Here is an 8,867-nt window from a genome sequence, read left to right as displayed (position 1 = left end):
CCCAGATTAGCAACAGTTTTAACTGATTTATTTTGTTCCTCATGGGTCCCATTTTCTTGTTAAATCTGGTCATTTTTAATTGGATTCCAGACTTGCTGGGTGGTGGATATTTTGTAGACATATAAATATTCTTGAGCTTGGTTCTGAGATGTATTTCTGTCATTTGTAACCTGTTTGATCTTTTTGTGTTTTGCCATTAAGATTCGTTAAGTGAGATGAGAGGAAGGCTCATCTTTGGTCTATCTTATACTGAACCAAGGGCCAGCCATGACCAAGCACCTCCACCTAAGGGAGCAGCACCAATTTCGTCAGGACTTTCTGCCAGGTAGGGACATACTCCCTTGCTCTCTTGCTGTGACTCCATCTAATAGGCTCCCCACACCAACCCTGAACACAAACCCAAGAGCAGAGTAGAGGGATTTTTATTTCTTTTTCCCTGCTGTCAATCCGGCATCTGGAAGAACAGGTGTCACACGACAGGTTATAAGAATTACAAAGAATAAATAATAAATACACAGAAAAGATATTTTATATATATTATGTATATAGTATATGATTATATATACTTTATCTCTATTATTAATCTTTATGTTAAAGTCTATTATGACTTATTTAATATAGCTCCACCAGACTTTTTGTGCTCATTATGTTTAATTCATTATAAGGTGTATAGGTTTGCTAGGTCTGCCATAACAACAAAGTGTAGACTGGGTGTTTAAGCAAGAGAAATGTATTTTCTTACAGTTTGAGAGGCTAGAAGTTCATAATCAAGGTGTCAGTAAATTGGTTTCTTCTGTGGCATCTCTGCTTGGCTTGCAGATGGTCTCAAGCCAAGGAGAGATGAAATATATTTGACATATAACATTGAAATATATTTGACATATTTTAATTGAAATATATTTCAATTTTAATTGAAATATATGACATATAATATTGTGTAAATTTAAGGTGTAAAACATGTTGATTTGGTAGATTTAGGTATCGTAATATGATTGCCATTGTAGTGACAATTAGCACCTTGATCATGTCATGTAATTATCATTTCTTTTTGGTGATTGTGATAATTAAGATCTAGTCTTTTAGCAAGTTTGATGACTATAATACAATACTGTTGTTTATATTCACTATATCGTGCTTTAGATCTCTGGGACTTTTTTAGTGTTGCCCTCTTATTGTGTCTTCATATGGTCTTTCTTCTGTATGTATGCATTCCTTGTGTCTCCTTGTGTAGCCAAAGCTTCTTATAAGAACACCAGGTAGAATGGATTAGAGCTTACCTTCACAGCCTCATTTTAATGTAATTACTTCTTGGAAGGCTCTAACTCTGAATATAGTTACATTCTAAGGTACTCAGGGTTAGGGCTTCAACATATTGATTTGAGGGGTTGGGCACAATTCAGCCCATAATAGAAGTACAAATAATGATAAATGTTGAAAATCAGTGGCTTGTCATTATGTGCATGAATATCCAAGATCATTAACATTAAAACTAGTTGAAAAAATAAATCAGAGAATAAAGCAAAAAACATTGTTACTATATCAAAACCAACAACTTTCCCATGTGCAAATAAATACATATTATACCATATGTGAAAATGTTTCATTTACTATAAGAATCCAATTGAAAGAACTGAATCAATGTTTGCCTATATGTATATCTATATATAGAAAACTATTAAACTACATAAGGGATCTAAAGGAGAGTGAGATATACAGTGGCCAGAAGTATATTATTGGCAGACTGGATAATGTCATTATTTTACCATTGTAACAATATTATGTCTCACTTCAATTCATAAGTATGATGCTAATCAGAACCTCAGCATGATTATTTTTAGAGATTTGGCCCTAGAAAGTTATACTGTTTCTCTTGATGAAGAGCTTGTGAGAATAGCTAGGGAAATTCTGAAAATTGAGTCAAAAGATATGATTATCATAGTTAAATCTATAAGAAAGCTAAAGTAATGAACACATTGTGTAAATGGTGCATTGATAGATAGACCAAGGGAACAACAACAACAAAACTCGTATCAATAGATCCAAATATATAATGGAATTTTATATGTAATATAAGTTGGTTTTCAGAATAATACAAAGGACTCTGGTCTCAGAACCTATTTGTATAAAAAATTTGGAACTTGTAACTCTCACACATACAGTAAGAAAATGCCCAATGGAAATATGTAGATGTAAATCATCTATTCGATTAGCCTCTGTAATAACTGTTTATCAAAGAACAGTGAAATCCTGTATTGGAATAGGGATGAGGGGAGTGGAACTCTCATGTAATGTGACCCAAATGCCCTTCTTGACCAAACTTCAGTCAGGTTCCTCTAAACCCTCTTTTAGACTAAGCCTTGACCTTAGCATTCCATATCCATCCCATCCTTGACAGGGGTACACAGTCCAGTTTTAGCAAGAATCCTGCTAAGTCAGTTTAGATAGAATCTTCATCCTTGAGCCTCATCCCTCACCTTTGACATCTAAGCACTTGGCCTCTCTTTAGCAAGAATCTCGTTAGGTCAGGTTAGTAAGAATCCCTTTACTTTTGAAGTCTCCTTCTAGTCATTTTCCATCCACATATTCCCTCACTTTGCTCATCAGCTATAAGTCCCCAGCTTTCTTTGCTGTATTTGGAGTTAAGTCTGATCTCTCTGCCCTATTGTAATTTTCTTGAAAAAAGTCTTACTGTTTTACTAAGTGTCAGAAAGGCTTTTTCTTTCACAAATCCTAGTGGGAGTATAAATTAGCATAGCTTCTTTGATGGCCTATTGTTAACATCTACCAACTTTTACGTATCTATTTTAATTTAGCAATTGTATATTTTGGAATTTGTATTGCAGAAATAATGCAAATATGCAAAGAAGTATAGACACAAATATTTACTGCATATTTACAATAATGAAATTTGGAAACAAACTAAACATCCATGTAAAAGGTTTTTATTAAGTAAATCATATACCCCTCCAATAAAATATCATGCAGCCAAGAAAAAGTATGATGTATGTATGGTCAGGCCACTCAAAATGCCTGTTCTCTTGCTCTTTGTACATCTCCTGCTTGACCAGTGCTTGCTTCACCTACACCCTACTCAGAAGAGTAACCTTCCTGCATACTTGCCCCATGCCCCAGCCAATGACTGTTCTAGCTTTAGAGCAGAACATCGCCACGCTGATAGCTTATCAAAGGGACGGTGAGAATCATGTAGCTCTGTTGGTTTCCCTGGTAACTGATGAACCAATCTGAGGTCAATTCCCCCTATAACTGGTATCTTCCCCCCAACCCCTGCTAGGGAAGACTACTGCCACGTCCTTCCTGTGGTCTGCTGCACAGGGTGGGATGTCACTCAAGGACCACACTTCAGACATGTAAGATCCTCCATCCATTAAATCGTTGATGTCTCTGTCGCTGATTTTGGGCTCTTTTTTCATTCTTTCAAGCCTCTGTGTTGCAGCCCAACTATGTAGTTTTAAATAATTTGACTTGATAATATGACTACACTTTAATTGAGTCAAAATGAGTTGTAAATAAGTGGAAAAAAGAAAAGCTCCTATTTGAAAAATGTATTTGTGTAGTGGACTGCACTGAATAAAGTTGAGGCTAATGAACATTGGTTCCATTTGGGAAGGAGATGCAGAGTGGAAATTTCCTCCAATAATCCCATCAAGCACTATGCTTTTGATTAAACTGACCCTGTGTTTTTGTATAATTTAAAACAAAATGTTGAAATATATTTATATACAATAAAGAACACAGAAAATATTCCATCAAGTGTTGAAGGAATAATGATTTTTCAACAGCCTTGCTCAGGTCAGAATTGGAGGTGTATGAACAAAAAATTTGCAAACAATATTGAGTATTTTGCTAGGCCTATGTCATGAGGAGGGCCATCTGGTTTGCATAAAACAAACATGGTATGGCTGTCAGTTCATTATACTTTCATATTTACCTTTAACGTTAGGAGTTCATGGATTTTTACATAGGAAATGATTGCCAAATGCCAGTTTATGTACCTGATGCACAGTGAGGCCAAACAAACAAAATCGTCGAAGTTTGGAGCAGGTAAAGATTTATTGCAAAGACCAAGCAAGGAGAACTGGTGGCTCGTGCTCAAAAGACCTGAACTCCTGGATGATTTTTGTGGAAGAGTTTTTATAGTAAAAATTTGGGGCGAAGCCTATAGGATGTGTGACTTTTGTTGGTAATGAGGTGACTGGGTGGTGTTTAGGAATATTGTACTCAATCTGAAGTTACCATCCTCCAGCAGAGTGGGAGTTTTAGATCCTGCACATATTGTTATGCATAACAAGACACATACATAGATATTGCTATGTATATCCCTTGAGGAGGAAACAGGTCCCCGTTTTATAGCTACCCTATTGTTTTTGACTGCCCCTCCTTTGTTTCTGTATTTTCTCTTCTTCCTTATTAGTAACTGTCTGAATCTGTCCTTTGCAACTCAGCGACAACAGTCTAGGAGCTGAAACCTTTTTCCTCCAAAGAAGCAGAGGACAGGGAAAGGCTTTGGTATCCAGAAAGGCCCTGCAGCATCCTGCTTGGTTTGAAAATTGCAATAAATGAAAAAAGAAGTCTGTTCCATTATGACTAAACCAGTGAACTCACTCTTGAGAAAATATGCTATTTGTCCTTCACAAAGGATGCCCCCTTGATGCCAAGTAGGTTAATTAATGCAGAGACGGAAAATTCTATTCCATTAGGAGGATATTTTCTCGGGACTATCAGGATCTAGCAATTTGGAGAATATGATTTCAGCTACGAGCTTTCCTAGTTTTGCCCTGGGACCCAGGTATACAGATGGCCTAAGAGCCACAGTGTGGACATGATCTTGGAGAGGCAGCAGTGAGTGGTGGCATGAAGTGAGATCTTAATTCCCTGCCCAGGAATTGAACCTGGGCAGCCTGGATGAAAACCAGGAATCCTAGCCACCACACCCCCGGCTCTTGCCCCCAGTGAAAAATGCATTGCTCACGGAGGCAAAAACTGTAAAAACAGGTACAAAGTTTATTATTAGAGACATAGCACACAGAGAAACAGTTTGTTTAGTTAAGACAGAAGCAAGGCAGAGATGCACATCTGGATAGAGAGGGTGTGGGCGTCCCCCCTAATGAGGAGAAGCGCAGTAAAAAGGTGGTTAAATCATTTATACAGGGCAGTTCTTCTGGGTCTTTGTGTACCTTTGGCCAATTATCTGGTTTCTTCTTCTACACCTGACCTGCCCTAGGACCCTCCCCAATATGCCTGTGCAACTTTTTTCCAAGATGGATTTCAGCCCAGAGGCCTATGAGACGGCCTTAGCATCACACATTCTGGGGTGGTGTGCCCTCCTTTTTGACCCCCAAGGAACCTTTCTGCACATGTGCAGTGTCTCCCTTGCCCCAAGGATGGGAAATATATGACCTCTTGATCCTTTACTCAAACAAGGGTTAGCCCCTCTCTATTCCTGCCATGACTGTTATCTTAAGGTGTTCACGGGAGACAAAGCCTGGGTATTTACCCTGTTTCTGCAGTTACTTCCATTTCAGAGAGCAAACAGGAGGCTGATTTTAAATGTCTAAACTGAAGCCCATCTATCTCCTGTCTCAGCAAATGTAAACAGGAGACTAAGTTGTAAGTGTCGGAAGCCCACTTTTTCCTGCCCCATGAAATGTAAACGGGAGGTTAGTTGTGAATGCCTGGCTTGGGGCCCCTCTATCTCCTGCCTCAGACACACACCCAGTCAGGGGTCTCAGGGCACCCAGGACCCTGGGATAAGCATTTCCCCCCGTATTTCTACTCTGAAGTACTAAATTGATTGCTTGGTTCACAGTCAACCCAGGGTGCAGGGGGCCAAGGGAAATGTAGTCTTTCTCCCTCTTACTGTCTTCCTGGTCTTTAGCGGCTTCCTCTGCGCATGTGCAACGTAGGGACCGCCTCACCCCTTCCGCTTTCATGTGCCTCGAGGTGAGAAGAACCTGGAGCTTTGGTCGTGGCAGGTGCAGGGCTTGCGTGGCCTGAGGCTTCGCTGAGAGCGGCGTTCTTGTGGCGGGGGCAGAAGCGGGACGTCGCGGGACGTCTCGGGCCGCCCTCTGGCCCAGGCGGGACTGCAGTGCCCGGGTCTGGCCTGGACCTCCGCCCTGGGAAGGTGGGTGGGGCGATCCCGGTTCGGGCCTTGTGGTCTCGGGGGCCGGTGGAGCTGAGACCCGTTAGGAGAGGGGACGGTGCGTGTGGGGACGGAATGCCCGGCCCCGCCCGCCTCTGACGGGGGGACGCCGGGGCGGACAGTGGGAGGGAAAGCGCGGTGGTCACGCTGGCCGTGAGCGGGCCAGAAAGCGCGGGCGGAGGGTGTGCTGGGCAGCCCTGCTCTGGAGCGGGAGAGACCCGGTCAGTTACAGCCGTGTCACCTGTACTGTGGGCGGGAGAAGTAACCTGGGGGCGAGTCAGGTCTGCAAAGGAGGCTATGAATAATGCCTGCTTCATGGCGTTGTTCTGAGAAATCTGTATGGGTCGTTTGGAAAAAGAGCCAAGTGCCAGGTACTAACCGTCGAAAAAGTGATAATGTTGTTATTTAGAAGGCACTTTGTTCTTTTCATTGGGTGGTTTACATAAGCCTCCCAATTATCTCGTGATAACGGTATGAGCATCTGCATTAGACACACGTTAAGCAAAAAGCAAATCTGAGTCTCAGGTTGGTGAGGTGGTCCTGAGTTTGAGAGGGCCGGTGACTTCTCCAGGCTTAACCGGATTGTGACAGAGCCAGGAGTCGAACAGTCGTTCATACTGTTCAGTCAATCAAAAGAAACTTATCAAGAGTCCCTTTTGAGAAACTTCAGCCCACTAGAAAGTAGTAAGTTTTAACACTTTGCCATAAAGCACCGCATCCTTTTTATTGGGCAGTCTGTGGATTCTCTAACTCAAGGGGTAAACAGTTTTGCTAGGAAAATAGATAAAGGATGCAGCCTGTGTCTCTTTTTTTTACTGTTAATTTTAATGAAGTAGTGTCATCCTTTGCTGTACTTCAATCATCTGTTTTTCCATTTTTGTTTGTATTTAATTAAATCAATTTAAATCAATAGACAAAATTATTTTTACCAAATGAGAGTGGTAGGTTTAAGCCCCGTGATCATTTCAAACTGGTAGATGGACAGATGGTGTTTCCACAGGATCTTTCCCTTGCCATTTCAAGGGCTGAAGGGATGCTGTAGGGAGGCTGCTTCTCAGCTGGGCTGCTGATGTGATTGGGAGGTGAATGAATGTAGGAACTGTAAAGCAGGCCAGGTGTCCTGACAGTGTCCTTTTTCTGTCCCCCCAGCTGAATCTTCAGTCCTCTGCACCTTCCTAAACGCTACAGAAGATGAACATATCTGAGGTCAGCTCTCTATTCATTTCCCACTTTGTGGTGTGATGGATTTAACTCTTGATTTCAGATTGCTCTCAGCCTGTTTTATACATCCTTTATCAATGTAAGTTATTTTCCTTTTATGATTAGTTTGCTAAGATTTTACTTGAGTCAGGAATGTACACTCTTGAGTTATATTGAATACCTTTTTGTATGTATTGTAGTAAAGGTATAGCTTATTTTCTTTAATCTGCAAATTTTCGAGGTAGCTGAAATGGATTTTAGAATGGTAACTTACTCTTGAATTCTTGTATGGATGCTACTTGCTAATGGGTTCTAGTTTTTTGGTTTTGATTTTACATACTAAATAGTGTGATTTGTAAATAAGCATATTTTTTTATCTCTTTCTATCTCTGTGCACTTTAATTTCTTTTTCAGTCAGGCTGGGATTTAATGTGAAAGAATTCATTTATTCACTGCTAAGTATGATGTTAGTCATATGCCTTAAATAGCTTCTCATTGTCAGATCTTTTCTTTTCCTCCTATCCCTAGTGCTATAAAATTAGTGTCATTTCGTCCTTAAAAATTCACTCTAGAATTCACTACAGAAACAATGTGGACCTGAAGTTTACTTTGTCAGAATTTTTTTTTTTAAATAACAATTTTATTGAGGTACAATTCTTGTACCAAAAATTCACCCTTTTAATTTGTGCAGTGCAGTGCTTTTTTTAAACTATGTTCACAGAGATGTGGAATTATCACCACTATTTAATTTTAGAATAATTTCATCACCCTCAAAAGAAACCCTGTACTCTTTAGTAGTCACTCTCCATTCCTGCTCCCAAGCTCCTAGGAACTACTAATCTACTCCGTGTCTTTAGAGATTTGCTTATTTTGGAGGTTTCCTATAAATGGAATCACAAAATATGTACCCTTTGGTGAATGGCTTCTTTCATTTAGCATGACCTTTTTAAGGTTCATCACTGTTGTAATACGCATCAGTAATCCAGTTCAGTTTCTGGCCAAGCTAATATTTAGTTGTATGGATATATCACATTTTGTTTATCAGTTTATCAGTTGATAGACATTTGTTGTTTCTGTTTTGACTGTTATGGCTGTTTTGACTGTTATGAGCAGTTGTGTAAACATTTTTGTGTGTACCCAGTTTTCCAATCTACTTTGTATATACTTAGAATGGAATTACTGGGCGATAAGGTAACTGTTCAACAAATTTAGAAACTGCCAGAACAATTTTCCAAGGCAGTGGAACTATTTTACCACCCCATCAGCAATGAATGAGGGTTACAGTTTTCCCACAACTACCATTAGTCATTGTTATTGTCTGTCTTTTTTTTAAAAGCCCTCCTGGTGAATGTGAAGTGGGATTTTATTATGGTCATGATTTGCATCTCCCTAATGTTGAGCATCTTTTCGTGTTCTAATTTTTTATTGGCTGTTTGTATATATTCCTTGGAGAAATGTCTGTTCACATTCATTCTCCGTTAATAAATTGGGTTATTTGTCATTTCGT

At 39.9% G+C, this 8,867-nt stretch overlaps 1 long non-coding RNA gene across 4 annotated transcripts in view; it reads left to right on the top strand.

Moving 5' to 3' along the window:
* Positions 1-136: 136 nt before the first annotated feature.
* LOC130706822 (uncharacterized) overlaps positions 137-8,867 on the top strand; it is a 116,656-nt gene continuing 107,925 nt past the window's right edge. For 3 of the 4 annotated variants that reach the window (XR_009006883.1, XR_009006881.1, XR_009006882.1), the window contains exons 1-2: positions 4,551-6,142; positions 7,310-7,366. This is a non-coding gene — a long non-coding RNA (uncharacterized LOC130706822). Of the gene's footprint in view, positions 326-4,550; positions 6,143-7,309; positions 7,367-8,867 lie in introns of those variants that run through there. The other variant, XR_009006884.1, reaches the window with a different exon arrangement.

Source organism: Balaenoptera acutorostrata, unplaced genomic scaffold (assembly GCF_949987535.1).
Source record: "Balaenoptera acutorostrata unplaced genomic scaffold, mBalAcu1.1 scaffold_831, whole genome shotgun sequence".
Taxonomy (NCBI): domain Eukaryota; kingdom Metazoa; phylum Chordata; class Mammalia; order Artiodactyla; family Balaenopteridae; genus Balaenoptera; species Balaenoptera acutorostrata.
The sequence above is the reverse complement of the archived record's forward strand: the minus strand, read 5'-3'. Positions and strand labels throughout refer to the sequence as shown.